Genomic DNA, 14,861 nt, shown 5'->3' with positions numbered 1-14,861 from the left:
TCCACTATGACAGAATGAACTCTTTGCTGTGTGCTCATGGAAGTAAATTTGACATAAGACAACAAACTGCGCATGTTAAGATTTTTCAGTGTGTATAAAATATATTACAGTACAGTACGCATTGCACACCAGTCTACTGTGCTATCCTAACCATGCTTACTAGCATTTTTTTCTGTACATGCACATGTGTGGCAATAGTATATGCTGTGGAGAAAAATGACCCATGGGACATGGGGAGTGTATAAAGAGAATACCAGGGTGGAAAGACAGGATATTATTTTATTATTGAAAATTTCCTGTGTAAGTAACTCTCTCATCTCATGGAAGAAAGGTTCAATCACAGCCAGCAGCTGAAGCTGGCAAGATAGGATTTGGATGCTAAGATGCAGAGTTCAGCTCTGGCCAAATTTAACCTGGTTAACAACTGAAAATCATTCTTAAAAGGCTTCTCAAAGAAAACACAGTAGTGGTACACACTTCATGAAATCATCTATATATGATTATTATTACATCTATTTTGCTGTTATATTTGATGGATTTGACAGGATCTCAATGTGATATATCTGTGCAGCAGTGCTGAACTGGATGTAATTAAGGAATACAAATATCACTGATGTTAAAGTGCATCAGAGTGGTCAGTTTGACTTGACTGTGTGTGTGTTGAGGTTCCAGCAGGTTGACAGCAAATTAGAGTGGGAGTCAATAAGAAAGAGAGAGCAGGTTAAATAAAATATGTTTAGTATTTAGGAATCATGGTCAAAGGCGTGCATTTAATATGAGGCTGTTTCAAATACACGCTTCACCCTCTGCAGAGGAGAAAAATAATGGCCCTGACCACAATTTGACAATACAGTTGTTTAAAAACTGAAGTGTGAAGCTAATTTAAAGGTCTGTGTCAAAAGTTATGGAATGTCATTTCAAAAGGTATAAGTTTAATCAAACTACAGAGCATGTTTTGTGTTATTGCACTGCATAGTAAAGGCTCCAGATTTGTGGTTAGAACTAGAAACTACAAACACTTTGTGTCTCTCATCCTTTTTGAGCCCTGGGCTATGAAGGCCTCGAGTAGTAGTTCCATCTAAGTAGCTGACTAATTTGCTAATACACACCTACTCCATTCTCACAACAGGAATACAGCCAGCTGCTATAATGCTATCAACACACACACACAAGCACATTAGATTGTTCACAAATCCAGGCATACAGGCCTGCATACACAAGCCATTGATTTGACATCAGAATGAATTATGAGCTGGAGGAGTAGAGGCATCCATTTGACTGCGTAAGTTTATTGACAAAAACCTATTATAGAGGAGAAGTGGCAGCAGCTCGACACTGAGCTGGCTATTATCCTATGGCTGTGTATTGGCTTTTGAATGAGGAAATATCTGCATGAGACAAATGAAAGGTAATTGGAATCTACCACAGAGACGTGAAAAGAAAATCATATGCTATTCTCCCTCGATGGATTATTGTGAAATGTCTGAGCCATCATCCTCTCCGCTATCAACAAATGTTAAAGCCCTCACCAAAAGTCTGCTGTCTTTAGCTGCACAAACGTTTCAGCAATAAATGCTGAGGAAAATGTATCTGTCGACGTGTGTTTCAGGGCGACACTTCAAAGCGATGCCTCCACAATAATCCTACTTTTTTGATTGAAGTCCTGCCTGCATGAAGCAAAATATAATACCCAATTCAAGGGGGGAACTAACTTTACAGCAAATAGCGTGCGCTTCACATGGCCTGTCTATCTGCGCACTGCAATCCTAGAAGATCTCTCCCTGTCATCTACTTCACCCTAGGTGGCCAATCACACACAGACCCCCCCCCCCCCCCCCCCCCCCCCCCCCCCCCCCCCACACACACACACACACACACACACACACACACACACACACACACACACACTGTAGTAGAGGTAGCATAGAGATTTGTGGAACACTTGGATCATCAGCTGCAGAAAATCAAGTCTCTACAGCATCTATGGTTCCAAACCAAGAATGAATACATGAATATGAATATGTTTTCTCTCTTTGCTCTATTTACTGGTTTTAAAGGTTTGAGTTTTGAGATATGTCTCTGAGATTTCTGTTTCAACCCCAATACAATGGAGGTGAATGGAAGGGAGTTTTTGGTGCTCATGGCATTGAAAAACTAGAATTAGAAAATTCAACATTTCTTTGAAGAAAAAGAGCCACAGTTTCTTTGGTAGTTTAGTTTACTTTAGCTTAGTTAGAATGGGAAGAAAAATTATTGGAAAAATTTTGTTAGGTTATTGCTTTGAAATTATTCCAAATATTTAATTTGGATGATGAGATGATGAGAAAATGATGAGAAACTTCTGTTGTGTTTATGGTCAAAACCAGCCAGTGTTCTTCTATTCACAAAGAGCAGGAATATGTTCTTCACAGAATGAGCTGCTGTTACTGGCCTGTTTCCATATTGTCTCTACTGTGTCTCTTTAAGGTGAGTAAGCAGCTTTTCAAGGCTGCTTTTACAGATGTTAGGTAAAATCCCATCCAAGCCTTCATCACACACACACACACACACACACACACACACACACACACACACACACACACACACACACACACACACACACACACACACACACACACAGAGCGATGCCCAGCGATGCAGGGAACATGAGGTCATAGCACAGCTGGTGAGCTGCATATTCTTTATATCTTTTGCTTAAGTTTTAAATAATGGATAGGCGTTGCATTGAAAACAGTACTGCCCTGCAAGCATCCACACAATCGCTTGATGTGACTGTGCATCGCAGGCTGAGAACATGTGAAGCAATTTAATCAATTCTTGTTTTGTTTTGTTTTTTTTCTCAACCACCAACATTAATTCAAAACACGCAGAGTTAAATCTGTGGCTTCTCCTGGTGAATATATGAGGAGAGAGGCAGTTAAACTCTGGACCAGCTGGAAAAGACAAACAGGGCTGGTGTTATCATGATGTGTGGAGGTGATATTCTCCTCTGAAATAATCATTTTAACTAAAACAGGCAGTCCTCTGACATGATGATATGAAGTTTTCCAGATCAGTGTGCAAGCTGTTTTACATAAGATCAGTTTGTAATGTCACACATTGCACACATGTAAGAGATCGTAATACAACACAGGAAAGACTTTCATTTTATATTGTTATTTTTGTTATTACAGCAATCTCTGTGCTACTGTTTTCCAAAACAACAAAGTTGGTGCTTCCTGGCCATGGCCTGGTGGTGGCCCTGAGGGGTGAACAGTGAGAATGTTAGGATTTCCAGCAGCAGTTATTGAAATGATCCTGGTTTGGTTATTTTATCAAAAAACCTCCAAAAGTGTGCGACTTTTGCTAGAAAACCAACACTTCCAGAGGGGTGCCAATACTTTCGTGCATGACTGCATATACACAAGTACATTCCACCAGTGGTTGTTTTAAATATGAAATTACACGGTCCAAGTTAAATGACATTAGTCATTTGAAATGTTAACAGTTCTTAACTAGCTAATGTAATAACTAAGTAATGTTAACATTACTGTTGGCTTAAACAGCTTAACTAAGCTTATTTTACCTAGCCACGGTCCCCTCAGTGTAAAATACATCACACGCTGCTGCCAGTGGTGAAGCTTCTCCATATCTTTTAATAAATGGTGAAAAAAGAAATAAAAAAGTAAATAAAGTGAAAACTCTGGAACCATTTCTGTGAGTACTCCTACCTGTCATTATCACCTACAGCTGTTAGGGTTGCCAGGCAAGAGCAGTGCCGGTTCAGACCATCTCATTTAAGAGGGCTTGCCTCAGCCTCCACGCTCGCAGACCATGTCCTTGAAGGATGCAGCCCTGAATAAAGACACCACTACATTCATAAATTCATGTGCCAGAAATACTACATGTGACATTTCCCATACAACTGGATTGCTTCTTTTTTTGTTTGGTCCTGTCTGGCTGCCCATGTCTCTCTAACCCCACACTGCCTTGTTTGCAACATGTCTTCTGTTAGAAATCTGTCATCTCCTTAGCAATTAACTGTAGAAAGGCACAGTTGTTGTTCTACTAAAGGTGTTGTAATTACACAACAAAAAATGTATACAGATAGATGTACAAGTGTTTTCACAGAGTAAGTAGTACTCCACATAAGTGCATAACTGAGCCTGATGTGTACAATTGTTGGGCTGATCCCAGAAAACGTGTGGTCTGCAGTAGAAGTCACCAACGTCCAGGCCTGACATCAGTGGTACTGCTGCAGTGGGTTTAAAATATTAATGGAATGTGGGCTTGCTAACATACTTTCATTGCTAGACAATTACTGAAATTAATTATGACGAATCATATCTAAAGCAACTTTCACACTCTTAATGCCATAAAATGGTTAAATCTCACGTTCAAATACACATCAGTGGGAGGCAGACAGGACAGGGCTTGATGCTGTGACACAAGCCAGGAGAGATGATTGACAGTTTGCAGGCAGATGAGAATGAAACCCATCAACAGCAGATTCACATGTTTTATTCAGCACACACAGCGCAAAGGACACACTATGGTAACACAGCGTGTACACCCTTTGTGTTAATGGATGAATATTAAAAAGTATAGGCTCCTGGGATTATGTGATATGATACATACTATCCTGCATCCTGATATTAAAGTGTGTGTGTGTGTGTGTGTGTGTGTGTGTGTGTGTGTGTGTGTGTGTGTGTGTGTGTGTGTGTGTGTGTGTGTGTGAGCCATGATGAGAAACTGGCAAAATCCTTTTTGCTTCCTGCAAATAATCCCTGTGAAATGACCACAGGTCTGACAGCAGCTCTGAACATTCACATATCTGCATCTCATATTGAAGATATGAATAATATGAATGACATAGTGTGGATTGTGCAGTGAGTATAAAAGCATACATGTAAAACAGAAATTGAATGAATTTTAACACAGTGTAAAGGGTTTCTTTTATTTATCTTTACAAAAAGATTAAAAAAAAAACATGTTTAAGGACACTGCTTCCTTCTGGTGCCTGGGGCTGCCAGCAATTTACAGAGGGAGCAGAGTGGAATGAGTCGTTAAAGTTCTCGCTCCAGCCTAGAGGGGCAGTGCTGAGTACGAACTTTAACACTGACACATCCTGGCTAAAATTTGAATGAATTTAGCAGAGGGCTTTAGATGATTTTAGGATTTATGATTTTGGCGTGGTTTAATGTATGACCAACAGTAGACCCAAAATGGCCACTACTGGTTCACCAGTCCGCTCTTTGTAAGTCCACACACACACACACACACACACACACACACACACACACACACACACACACACACGCACACACACATGCACGCGCATGCACGCACACACAAACACACACTTTTTTTTTTTTCGTTAACCTAAGAAGTGTTCCTTGCTCAAATACACATATTGCGGTTGTAGGCAAAACCACTGCTCACACTTAGGTCTACATCACCAAAAGTGCATGCACACACACACGCACGCAGGCACGCAGGCACGCAGGCACGCACGCACGCACGCACGCACGCAGGCACGCACGCACACACACATAGAGTCCTTCCATATGTGGATAACGAGACTTGCCTGTCTAAACACATATCTTGGCACATTAGAGACATGGCTTGATAAACAAGCAGAAGTTCCAAGTACCTTGTGTAGGTGTGTGTGTGTGCGTGTGTGTGTGTGTGTGTTCCACCACCATTAATACAGGGTCATTGCAGTGGTATCATGTTGAGATCTGTTGTTTCCAGAGCACAGACGTGCTCCTTTATCTCTGTTGACAGCTTCATGCCTGTTCTGATTCTGCTTATAAACTACTAATCACTGCTGAGACATTCTTGGCCTGTTGCATAAAGGCCCTGCCACAGGTTCATACACACTTAAAGCTACAAAACACCTCCAGCAGTGTCCCATGCTGGAGTCTGCTCTATGCGAATGAGGAGAATTTTTGGAGAAGATATTCAGCTGTAAACAGACTCTGTATCTGAGGATTGCTCATACTTGAAACTGAATTCAGAGCAGTTTAGGTGCTTAATAACTGGCAGCCAGTGCTCTCACTGATAAGAAGGGAAGCCATGGCCCTCAGAAAGAGATCAATATGGAACAAAAAAAACATGCTTTATTTTGCAATGACTCAGAAACACTGAAAAACAAGCTACTGTATCAAAACTGGAGCCCAATGGTTCCTGGATACAAATAGGAATATATGACCATTATTTTCTTTCTAATTTATTGATTGATATAGCCCTCTGTAACACTCCAAGAAAAACACAGCAGTCCCAATTTGTTAACTCTGCATTCCAAAATGAAATGAAATGAAATGGCATGAGGTAGCAACCTGCCAGTCTGAGTGGATCCAGCCTACATTATGACAAGAACAATAAGTAACAGCTATGTTTACATGAGGTGAACAGGTGGCAGCTTGTAGTGAGGAAAATCATTTTCCTTCTTGTGTTCTACAACATGTGTCACAATGCTCAGTGCTGACAGTATGTATGCTACTGTATTTACATCTGTCAGAGGTCTTTTCTTAGCCTTTTCTTAAGGTGGTAAACTCAATTCCTTCAAATCAAAGTGGGTAAACACGAGTTCCATGCAGTGTGTGCTACACTACACCCTTCTTCCTTGTGCTTTGATCTAAATTGGACACTTGGGAGCCAAACAAAACACAGTCTGGAGGACGTGGCTGCATTGAATGATTTTAATGTTAGCTTTTAAGCGGCTGCAGCGGCACGTGGACATGCAGATAGAGGTGGATATCTGTCTGGAGTTTGTCTGTCTGGATCACATCATTCCACAAAAAGGACAGACTCGCACACAAAGCATAAGCAGCTGTCTATTGTAATGCCAGGACAGGGCCTGGAATCAGTTTGCACCCAGTTATCCACGCAATCCCATCATTCGTGTTTTAGTTAATTCATTAAGAACATGGACTGGTTGGAGGAGGGGTTGAAGTCGGATTTGACCCAACTTCTGTTGCAGCATAGCACCTACAGGCAGGGAAACAACTGCTCTAAACGATTTCACAGGCCATTAAGGAATTGATGGATGGGTTTAAAAAAAAACAAAAAACTTTCTGTCTGGGAAACTTAATCTACGAATACGGAGCCATTATTGTCCACAGCAGAGCAGAGAAGGCAGAAAGCAGCCTGCAGTCAGCGTGCCTGAGAGAAATTTTCCTCTTTCAATTGAGGCTCAAGAGCTGATGGTTTCCTCAAGTAAACTGTGGCCTTTGGCTGGCGGCCCAAACATCCACGGTGGCAGCTCTCTGCCAGTGGATGTGTGCGTGGAAAGTACAGCCTACACTGGAAAGTAAAGACTTTTTCTCTGCCAAGAGAAGTCTTCCTCACATTGGAAAAAGATTGCTTTCAAAAGACATAACACAAGACAGGCCAAAAGGGTTAGTGTGTGTGTGTGTGTGTGTGTGTGTGTGTGTGTGTGTGTGTGTGTGTGTGTGTGTGTGTGTGTGTGTGTGTGTGTGTGTGTGTGTGTGTGTGTGTGTGTTGTGTGTGTGTGTGTGTGTGTTGGTACTTTAGAATAAAGTTATTTTTTCTTGCCCACCTGTGAAGCCTGAATTGTTGCTATGATTTTAAAGTAACCCGAGAGTCCATGACAGTTTCTTTAAGTGATAACTAGAATATCAACTTTATGCGGTATTTTCCTTACTTTGTAGCAAGTTAAATTTGCAATCATTGATTATTTTTGCCACATGGGGGCAGCAAAATGAGCTTAAAACAACACCAACATATTTTCACCTCAAGCTGAATGTGTTAGGAAATAGTTGTGTTAACACATTTATTAGACATTAGCATTATCTTACGAGCTATGTTGAAATGGCAAAAAAGCAGTGAATCTTAAATCTTGAATCTCATCTGGAGTTGTGTTTGTGTCCACCTGATAAAGTGAAGTCCAGCTTGGCCTCTTCCTCCTGAAGAGAATACGTGGCTCTTTAGCTCGTTGCTAACTTTGTGCGTCTGCTGTATGGTGCTAAGCAGTTCATGTACAGTGGGTTTATCAGAGCATCTCCTCTGCAAAGAGCTGCATGCTGCTGATGGAAACCAGTATGATGAGAGCAACAGTAAAGTTGTGGACTGCAAAATCTAAATAATGCGCTCATGAGTTCATTATTTCAAGCAACACTTTTAACATTAACTGCAGTAATTTGATGCATTGATGAGTCCAACATGCTGATTTTAGTGCAGCTTTATGCTTTCATAGGTGCTGCTGTCCTCTCTTTCAGTTAATCTTGATCATTCTTACTCTACTCAAAAGAGAAGCAATCACTTTCCGTCGCTCAGGGGGATTTGCAGCAGAATGTGAGAACATTTTAGGCCTCTCGTTTGTGCCATACCCTAGTTTGAATTATTTTACTGCTATTTTCCTCCCAATAGCTTTCCTTCCTTTTTGCAGGAAGACAACTGTGTAATTGCAGTTCCTGGATTCTTCAGCCAATATTTCAGCTTCAGCAGCAGAGAACATTCACACTCTCTCTGCTGCATTGCTGTCAGACATGCTCAAGATGCATGTTTAACAGCCAAACATCAGGTCTTAATTAGCAGCAGTGCATTCAAATTAACTCAACCGCAGTGTTGCTCATTTATATCATCGTTCATACTAAATACCCCACCAAAAGAAAAAAGCTCAGAGACACAAAACGTTATGTCCCTAGCAGTAATTTGTGGTGGGTTTGGGAAGTCAACTCCCTTCAGTGTTTAGAGCAGCAAATGTCATCATAGCTTCCATAGACTGGATAAAGTTGGATCACCTCTCTCTCTCTGTATCTCTCTCTCTGTCAATCAGTGATACAGAGCAGCAAAACACATTCAATCATACAAAAATCTCCAGCATGATCACTTTAAATAGACTGAAACACAGCAGCCACAAGCAGCTACAAAATAATAACCACACATACTGTACATCAAACAAAACATGTAGAGCCCACACAGCAGCACTTCAGGAGACCCTGCAGGGGCCGCTACAATGTGCAAGATGAGGGTCATGTGACTGATTGCTATTCTATAGTTTAAGTAACAAGACCCTAGTTAGTAAGGCCTCTGAAAGCAGCCTGCAGATACTCTCTGATGTCAGAGTCTGTCACATGACCTTCACCTTACATAGTGTCCCTTAGAGAATCCTGCATCACATCCACTGACCTGGGACCTGAGGGTAGTTTCTTGGAGACTGTCCACCCAAGAAGACCAGCGGCATCAGCACTTTCAGCAAAACAGCATATGTTCATGTTCAAGTAACAAAACCCTCTAGTGGCCACAGTCATTATGACAGGAAAAGAGGAGGAAGTGAGGTGATAGTATTACAGAGCAACAAAGTCCAGGGTGAGGAGGCCAGGGTGGATGGGTGAGTCAACAAAACATTGAACTTCAGCAAACTCGGAGGCTGCTATTTGTCTCCAGTTTCCAACAGCAAGTCAACAGTGTTGCAGTTGCAGCAGATCTGACACATCACAGCTGCAGATTTGTGATAGCAATACATGCCTATAATAAGAAAAGTGTCTTAAACAGACACACACGCATACACTGTGCCAGTCTCACACACACACACACACACACACACACACACACACACACACACACACACACACACACACACACACACACACACACACAAAGACAACAGTTCTTGCAACAGCTTGTACATTTCAAGTCAGCTGGAGATGAAAGTCAAAGCTACGACACCTAGACTTGTGTAATCCTTGCTCCAGCTTCACAGCCTGGGAGACCGCTCTCTGTCTCTCAGATGGTTATTTTTCAAGGTTTTCAGCACATCTTCATATTCTCCGCTTTCATCATCATCATCATCATCATCATCATCATCACCATCAACGCCCATAGACTAACAACCTGCTCTTGCAAGTATTGACTTATTTTACCCTCAACTGGTTGTGAAACTTTGCTCATTTTTTTCAGAGTGGGTCACTCAGACACAAATTGCTGTCCACAAGAATGCCATCCTGCTCCTCCTCATTATCATCATCGCTGCCACTCTTCCTCAGCCCGCTCCTACTCCTATTCTTTGTTGCAATGCTATTCTCCTCCTTGTCATCATGTCATCCTCCCTGGAGGACACTGGAGGTGATACGGGAACACGGGAAGGCAGCAAACAGCCACAGACAGCTCAGGGGAATCATCATTTCATCAGCACATGCACAGATTCCACTTGATCCTCACATTTTTCAGTCAGAAACACAGACTCACTGTCATCTGCCTGAACCATATCAGATGCATTGCAAAAGAAGATAAGATGAGAGTTATTTAAAAGGTGGCGCAAGCTCATGGTTGTTACTAGGTAACTGTAACAATCATTATCAGCCCTAACATCATAGTGAATGGTACAGACATCAAGACTTTAATATTGTTCGGCAACTGTAGAGTAAGTAATGTGGTGCGAAACAGAAACGAGTTTCAGATGTTGCTCAGAAACTTGTACTAGATTTCAAAGGAACTATTTTCAAATAAAATGAAATACTTGTATATATTGTATTTATTCTTGGTGATGTGTGATTTGTGTGATTACTAATGGCACATATTGACCTTTTCAGCCTCATATTTATGTCTTTCAGCACCAAAACTTCAAGTTGGCATGCTTAAACTCAAAAAGAGAAATAGGCTTTGCCAGTATTTTTCCAGTGGAATTATATTCCTGGCATTGAGAAACATCATTTACACAATTATGTGATGACATTTGCAGAAAAGTATATTTTCTAAGTTCAATTTGGGGGGAAAGAAAATGTAACGTAACTGGGGGACTGACATCAGTAGAATACAGAATTCTACAAGATCTCTGGCTATAGCCCTGACATACACAGACCTACAGGCAACACAGCTGATAAGCATTTTCCACGCAGATAGGAGGAAAATGGTGCACTAACCTGTTGTGAAAGAGGCTGAAGAGCACAGCGCACTTGTTTCCTCTGGAAGAGAACAGCAGCGCGGAGCTGGTCATGGACTGTGCACACCATTCACAGAGTGGAGAAGGGAAACCCGCAGCTTGAAACTGAACAGGCGCCGACATGAACAGGTTCTATTCTCGGAGAAGCATAGTTTGCTTTCTTTGTTGAAGATCAAAATCTCTTCCCCTCAAGTACTTTTTCGGGTCTATCAGCCTCTACGCGTGGTTCATCTCTCTCCCACAGCAGCATCTGGAGGCAGAGCCACCGAACACCAGCGCTGCCCTCGCTGTACCACGCTGGAGACTATGCTCCTCAGCAGATTATGCCCCTGAGCTATACTTTGTTATTCACTCTCATTTATGCATTTCAGTTCCAGCTGCACGCACTGTACGACCACGGCAAGATGAGCTGTTTGTTGACGATACCTGGGACTTCAAAGACGTGTGCTGGACTCGGAGCGATGCGATCAGCGCGCACTGACCGGCAGCCCACTTACCTTTGCCTGTAAAGTCGTTGCAGGACAAGCGCTACGCGTTCAAGAGTACAGCCGGCACCCACAAGCTGACAAGATGTTGCCCACGGACCGCGACCCTCTTCACTCTGCTCTGACAGCGTGGAGCAAAGTGTGCAGCTCCACCCGCTCAGACACCGCATTTACCGACACGGATCTCTCCAGCGCACCTGTGGCTCGCAGCCGCCAAATTACGCCCCGAAGTACGCGGCTGGATGCAGCACAGTGTAAACACACACACAATATTCCCACGCCCAAGAAAAGGTGTTAAAGAGGCCACAGAGACCTACCGACCTGTAGCATATAGTCCTCGTCCAGTGCAGCTCGGATCAGTGCAGTGATGGAACGGAGCGCTCTTAGTGTGTCAGCCGGCACCGGAGCGCGGAGACACGGCCATTCCCTGTCCGAAGCGCACGTTGCAACGCCGCCTCTATTTACTCCAGCTGGAGGAAAGACACGCCCACTGCGTGTGTGTGTGTGCGCGCGCGCGTGTATGTGCGTGCATTTGGAGGGGTTTTCCTAATTCCTTGATTCCTTTAAAAGCTATCTATTTGCAAGGGCGTAGCCAGGATTTTACAAATACTGAGGTCAAATAAAAATGGAGCGGAATAAATAAATAGAATATACAAAAGGAAAAAAAGGAATTTCATAAAAATAATTAAAATAAAAATGATTTTAAATAAAAAATAAGATAAAGGGGGTTTTCATTGATTTCTTTTTTTTTTTTTTTTTGACTAAGTACATTTTTCCTATACTAGTCATTCAGTCAGCTCTTCAAATATGGTGTCTGTAAGTCTTGTCTCCTCACTGTAGCCTCACAGCTAGAAGGTCCAGGGTTCGATTCCCGCTGTGGGCGTCGGGGGCATGTCCTCCACCATGCCTTGGGTGTCTGCTGCTCAAGGAAAGGGGCCTTTCTGAGTGGAGTTTGCATGTTCTCCCCGTGTTCACCTGGGGTATCCTCCTTAAAAAAAAAAAAAAAAAAACACTAAAAACATGCAAGAAGATCACCACCTGAACAATGGTGACAGAAGAAATTGGGTTGGTCGGATGGCAGCCCACCACTCCTGGTCTGCCACGGAGGAAGGCGACCAGGAGCGGTTAAAGGCAGAGGAAAGATTTCACCAATGTGCATGGCATGTGAGAGCATGTATGTAGTTTGTGTGACAAATAAAGGGCATTGTCCCTCCGATTCTTCTTCTTCATCTAAATGCTGCATAATACATTCTCCACAGGCATATTTCCAGGGACATGATTTTAGTGGGGAACTAGTGACTTTATTTTTTGGTGGCCTAAAAGTGGTCCTCCTTCAAGTATTGTCTGAAGTTGGTCTGTAGAATATCCACAAGTCCTCCAAATGAATGAACTAAATGCATTATTTGTAACTGCACTTTAGGACAACATGTGTTTCCAGATTTGACACGCATCAGCAGGACAGTGTCATTTGTCAGTGTCTTCCAAATCTGTTAAAAAATCCAAATAAAACTTTTCTGATGTTACACTGTGAAAGTCCAAACTCAATTTAAGTAAATAAAAACGACAACTTGTACAAAATTATTGTTTCAGAAAAACATTTTCTATACATTCATGAGGTTAGAGCTACATTTGTACTGTTCACCTCTCATGTAAACATGCAGTCCTAAGTCATTTCTATTAGCAACAAAACGATTGGCTTGTGTAACCGTTAGGCTGCAACTCTGCACAACCCTGCTGATACACAGGATATATTTTTGTACATAATGTAACTTTACTATGAATTCATTTCTAAATTTGTTTCCAAAATTCTAAACAAAATGATCTCACAGCAGCTATTTTATATGAGGTAAGAAAAAAAAAAGAATATCCTTATAAACTTATTACATACAGAAAGTTCATCCTATATTCTTGCGTCCTGTTACTATCTCTGTAATAAACATGTTAGTATGAAAACCTTCATTTTCAATTGAACTAAGTATCCTGTATCAGGCATATATGTCTGGCATCATTTTGGAACAAACCAGCTGCTTGAAAATCAACTGAAAATTCAGTAAGTGATTATGATCTTAATTCTGGACAGACTTTCTGTCGGCATATATTTAAATGCATTAGGATGCACAGCTTCCTCAGACCAGTATGGCCGCCATGTTGATGCATTGCTCCAATAAACAGCAGCAGTTGATCCAATGTCTGTATCTGTGCAGGTACTGTCAGGGGTTGGCAGCAGTGCTTTGATTGCGACTGACCCCGCAGATTTAATATCCCATCAGAACAAGGATGAATACAACAAAGAGCAGGACAACCAATCATTTAAAGACGAACAACAGTCCACATATCCAGGTACTCAGAGGCAAGTCCAAGGACAGGATTCTAGAAATACTGAGGTTTGAGTCAAAGGGTCCCTGCAAATCAAAACAAAGTTATTTTTAGTGATCACCTTTATACTGTGATGGAACGTTTCATCCCAACATGATGGGAGTGGTCTCTCCAGGATGACAACACCCTTATCTGCGGGTCACAACTTCACTGGCAGTTTGATAGTGTGAAAATGATGCGAATCATATGCTTCGACCTTCACAGCCGCAGGCTCTCAACCCAGCTGAACACTTTGGGGATTTTGGAGCAAAACTCCGCAATCATCATTAAAACACACTCTGAAAGAGAATGTCTTGTATTACTGAAGACTGGGAGCACTGAAGCTGTTGTGAAGGCTTGTATTGAAACTGCACCTAACTAGCACATTTAGTTTTTTGTTTGTCCTAACGTTTGTCATCCACCTATACCATTACAGGTTCTGTGGACACATTATTGGGCTCTATTTTCAACTCCGCCGCCGGCCTACCCCACCTCTGTCCTAACCCTTACCCTAACTGTACCAAAAATCTAATTCTAAATTAAAACCAAGGACTCTATTTTTGATTCCGCTGCCGGCGTGGTGCAGGCGCAGGCACAGAGCAAAGTCAGGTCCGCTTCGCCAATGGGGCATGGTGGCGCAGACTTTGGTATTTTCGTGCACTGCGTCACCAGCACATCTCCTCCCCCTTCTCATCTCAGTCCCACCCAACAGCGCAACTCGGAACGAGGGAGGGGAGAAGGCGTGGAGTGGGTTTGATACAGCCGAGTCAAATCTTCACCAACCACAGCAGCTCCTCGCCTCACCTTTAAAAACGCCACTGGCGAGGTGCATGGCAAGTTTCGAGGATGACTGAGACCCCACAGGAAAGTGTCCGACACCCAAACGTCTCCCAGGAGGAGACTGACATCACTCATGTCTAAATATGAGGTCCTTAGATGGTAAATCCTCGGCTTCCTCCTCCTCCCCCTCAAAGCAATGATATACTCCATCTTTATAGAAAACGTTAAGCATTACAATGATAACATTTGTATTTGGAATGAAATGACGTGGGTAATAGCGGACAACGATCATCACTTACGTTTTTTCTATGTGTCTGTCTCTCTCTGTCTCTCGAGTGCTCTGAGATAGATGC

The 14,861-nt window shown here is 42.3% G+C and overlaps 1 protein-coding gene across 1 annotated transcript in view; it reads right to left on the bottom strand.

Annotated features, from left to right (window-relative positions):
- The window catches only part of cemip (cell migration inducing hyaluronidase 1), a 178,845-nt gene extending 167,053 nt beyond the window's left edge, over positions 1-11,792 (bottom strand). The window contains exon 1 of the mRNA XM_070966034.1: positions 11,695-11,792. The gene's annotated coding sequence lies outside the window, so the exon portion shown is untranslated. The remainder of the gene's footprint in view (positions 1-11,694) is intronic.
- Positions 11,793-14,861: the final 3,069 nt, after the last annotated feature.

Source organism: Chaetodon trifascialis, chromosome 1 (assembly GCF_039877785.1).
Source record: "Chaetodon trifascialis isolate fChaTrf1 chromosome 1, fChaTrf1.hap1, whole genome shotgun sequence".
NCBI lineage: Eukaryota > Metazoa > Chordata > Actinopteri > Chaetodontiformes > Chaetodontidae > Chaetodon > Chaetodon trifascialis.
The sequence above is the reverse complement of the archived record's forward strand: the minus strand, read 5'-3'. Positions and strand labels throughout refer to the sequence as shown.